Source organism: Benincasa hispida, chromosome 2, assembly GCF_027475165.1.
Source record: "Benincasa hispida cultivar pf3 chromosome 2, pf3_genome.v1.1, whole genome shotgun sequence".
Taxonomy (NCBI): Eukaryota; Viridiplantae; Streptophyta; class Magnoliopsida; order Cucurbitales; family Cucurbitaceae; genus Benincasa; species Benincasa hispida.
The window spans coordinates 52,589,468-52,593,802 of NC_143479.1; the positions used below are offsets into that span (position 1 = coordinate 52,589,468).

At 46.8% G+C, this 4,335-nt stretch overlaps 1 pseudogene; it reads right to left on the reverse strand.

Annotated features, from left to right (window-relative positions):
* LOC150037990 (uncharacterized) lies at positions 1–2,238 on the reverse strand (annotated as a pseudogene).
* Positions 2,239–4,335: the final 2,097 nt, after the last annotated feature.

The following is a 4,335-nucleotide window of genomic DNA, read 5'->3' on the forward strand; positions in this document are numbered from 1 at the left end:
CTAATCCTGGAAGAGCTCTAGATGTAGTGCTCTCATCTCGTCCTCTCGCTCCCAAGTTGCTTCTTCAAACTGATGGTTCTGCCACAGAACCTTCACTAGTGGCACCTCCTTGTTGTGCAAAACTTTCTCCTCCCTTGGCCCCAATTTACGTAGGCTTCTCCTCATAACTTAAGTTTTCATTCAACTGCAAGGGCTCAAAGTCCACCACATGAGACGGGTCCGTTAAATACTTCCTCAATATGGAGACATGAAAGACATTATAGACCGCAGAGAGAGATGGTGGCAAGGCCAAATGATAAGCCATAGAGCCGATCCGCTCCAAGATCTCGAATGGCCCTACAAAATGCGGACTTAGCTTACCCTTCTTCCCAAATCTCAAGACACCCTTCATCGGCGCCACTTTCAGGAACACCTTGTCACCTGCTTTGAACTCTAGATCTTTACGCCTAACGTCTGCGTAACTTTTCTGTCTACTTTGCGTTGCTAGGATTCTAGCCCTGATCTTCTGCATGGTGTCATTCATTAAGTCCATTAACTCAGTTCCCACCAATTTCCTCCCCCTAATCTCTCCCCAGCAAATCGGAGACTTGCAACCTCTGCCATAAAGAGCTTCAAATGTCGACATGCCAATGGTAGCCTGATAGCTATTATTATAAGCAAACTCTGCCAAATGTAAGTGGGAGTCCCAACCCCTTGAGAATTCCAATGCACAAGTGCGCAACATTCCAATGCACAATTCCCATTTCAAGCCATCATCTGCTGGGACGCACAACCGTCCCTGATACAAAAGACCCTTGTCCATTGACACAGAAAATTCACTTGCCTGTTCTGACTCTACCTGACAACACTTTTAAACCAGGTTGGGATCACCCTGTTGTGCAACAATAATCCTCTGCCTCAAGGTTGGTTGCACTGTTAACTGAGCTAGCTACGAAGGAACTTCCCCCACTGCCACTACGATCTCTGCTCGTTCTAGATCTTTACACAACTAAACTTGCTTAGTGATCAAGGCGGCTGAATGAGCTACCTTTCGACTGAGGGCATTGGCTACCACATTCGCCTTACCTGGGTGGTGGAGGATCTCGCAGTCATAATCCTTTACTAACTCGAGCTACCTGAGTTACCTTATGTTTAACTCTTTCTGGGTGAAGAAGTATTTCAGACTCTTGTGGTCAGTGAAAATTTGGATATTTTCCCCATACAAGTAGTGCCTCCAGATCTTCAGGGAAAACACTACTGCTGCCAATTCCAAGTCATGGGTAGGATAGTTGCACTCATGGTTTTTCAACCGACGGGAGGCATAGGCGACCACCCTACCAAGTTGCATAAGCATGCAACCCAAACCCTTCTTAGAAGCATCACTGTAGATCACGAAGTTCCTGAAGCCGTCTGGTACGGTGAGAACCAGGGCTGAAACCAACCTTTGCTTGAGGTCCTGAAAACTATCCTCACAAGTTTTTCTCCAAACAAACAAAGCTCCCTTCCTGGTTAGTTGAGTCAACGGCATGGTCATGCTAGAGAAATTCTCCACAAACCTACGATAGTACCCAACCAATCCCAGGAAGCTGCACACCTCACTGACTGTTGTAGGGCGGGGCTAATTAGTAACGGCTTCAATCTTAGCTGGATCCAATGAAACCCCATCCTTCGACACCACTGCCCGAGGAAGGATACCTTCCGTAGCTAAAACTCGCACTTAGAAAACTTTGCATACAATTTGTTTTCCCTCAGCGTTCCTAGGACCTTCCTAAGAGGTTCCTCGTGTTTTGCCTTTAAATTGAAGTAGACCAAAATGTCATCAATGAAAACGATTACAAAGGTGTCCAGGAAGTCTCTGAACACCCGGTTCATCAAATCCATGAATACTGCTGGAGCATTGGTCAGACCAAAAGACATTACAATAAACTCGTAATGCCTGTATCTGGATCAGAATCCAGTCTTTGGGATATCGGTGTCTCTGATCCTCAGCTGTTGGTAACCTGACCGTAGGTCAATCTTGGAAAATACGGTAGCACCCTATAGCTGGTCAAACAGGTCATCGATTCTAGGAAGCGGGTACTTATTCTTGATGGTTACCTTATTCAACTCCCTGTAGTATATGCATAAACGTAACAACCCATCCTTTTTCTTCACAAACAACACTGGTGCACCCCATGGAGAAACATTGGGTCGTATGAACCCTTTATCAAGCAGTTCTTGCAATTGAACCTTCAGTTCTTTCAATTCTACCGGAGCCATTCGTACGATGCTTTGGATATAGGAATAGTGCCTAGCTCCAGTTCGATCATAAAATCAATCTCCCTTGGTGGAGGCAATCCTAGAAGTTCTTCCGGAAATACATCGGGATAATCTCTCACAACTGGCTCAGATGTTAGTGCAACCTCGGTTTCTCTTGTGTCAACTACGCAAGCCAAGATACTCCAGTCACCTTGGTTTAATCTCTTGGCTTTACCGCTAAAATCACTTTGGGTAAAACTATCGTCCCGACTCCTTTGAACTTAAAGTTGGCTTCTCTAGGGGGGTTAAAATTCACCTCCTTACAAGAACAATCTATACAAGCATGGTTGGCAACCAACCAACCCATGCCCAGAATTACATCGAAATCACGCATGTCTAACATTATCAGAGTCACATCAAGGGTGCGGTTCGCTATTTTCAACTGACATGCTTTTATCTTTTCCCTTGCTATCATAATTTCTCCTGATGGTGTAGACACTGATAAAACATAACCCAAAGGTTCCAAAACTAACATGGCATGCTTTACGAACAACGAAGAAATGAAAGAGTGGGATGAACCAGAGTCAAACAACGTCAAGGCATAGTGCCCAAGATATGGAGCGTACCTGTCACCATTCTTCCCGAGTGCTCAGCTTCCTGACGATTGGTGGCATAGACCCGACCCTACTGCTGCTGTCGTTTTGAACAACCCTGATGTGAATTCGGGGCCTGACCCCCTGCACTTCCGAAACCACTACTAGGGCATTGGTCTGCCGTATGCCCTATTTGCTTACATCTGAAACAAGTCTCTTTGCCAATCAGACAGCATCCTCAATGACGCTTCCCACATGACTTGCACACCGGCCTTTCCCTCCAAACTCCTCCTAAAGTAGTAGCCTGCTGTTGGGTGTGCCCTATTGACATGCTTGTACTTTGGATCTTCTATAGAGGTCCCGAAGCTTTCTGCTCAACCTTCCTCTTCTGACCGGGGGCCGGTTCCTCCATCAGGGACTTTAGGAACTCTATCCCTGAAAGACAACCCACACGTGCTACTGCTCGGAAGGCTGCGACGTAGGTGGGAGGCTCCAGAGCTTGCACAATGCCTCGCACCCTGTCTCGGAGTCCTTGCACAAACCTTTCAGCCCTCTTTGCTTCAGTAAACACTAGATCAGGGTCGAAGCAAGGTAATTTGTCAAACTCCTACTCATACTCTTCTACTATCAAGGTCCCCTGCTTCAAGTTCATAAACTCAGCCTGCTTTTTGTACCTCATATGAGCAGAGAAGTACTTCTCATAAAACCGCTCCTTAAACTAGTCCTACGTGGCTTGGCCTCCACTGGCTTCTATCATTCTCTCAGTCGAGCGTCACCAACGCTTGGCATTGTCGATGAGAACGAAAGCGATACACTGCAGCTTCTGCTCCTCTGGACACCTCATGTACTGAAAGATCCCCTTAACAGTGGACAACCACAATTCTACATTTGTGGGGTTTTTCAGGGACCTGTTAAATTTTGGGGGATCATACTTCTTAAAATCTCGCAGGTATTCAGCTTATAAAGAAGGGCCTGCCACGGTCCGACTCGTGGCCATGTCTTGATTATGAACTGGTGGTAACGGGACTGACGAGGATGGCGCCTGCTGTGACTGTGCATGCTGAGCTATCTGCTCGGCCACCATGCCCCTTAGTTGTCCTACCACGGTTTGTGTGACGATGTTCCTAATAGCTACAACCATAGCCATATATTCTACTGGAATTTCTGAGGATGACGATCCTGACGGGGGCACAGTCAAAGCTCGGGGCCCGCTCTTTGGTCTAACCTTTCGCCAAGTTGACCTAGAGGGGTCACGAGGTGGCGGGTCTCGCACCTATTGGCTCTGCACCTTGGGTTCTTGTTGGTTAGGGTCCAGCTCCCCAACTACTTTCTTACCTCGACTGCCCCTTCCTCTAGTTCGTGGCGCCATACCTTGTGACCAACATACCTGGCAATGACGAAACAACATACCTGGCAATGACGAAAGATCCATTTGTGGCCATAAGGAACATAATAGACTCATGATGTAAGTCAGTCTACGGAACATAAAACAACTCTGATTCCAACTGTAACGACCCTACTTTCC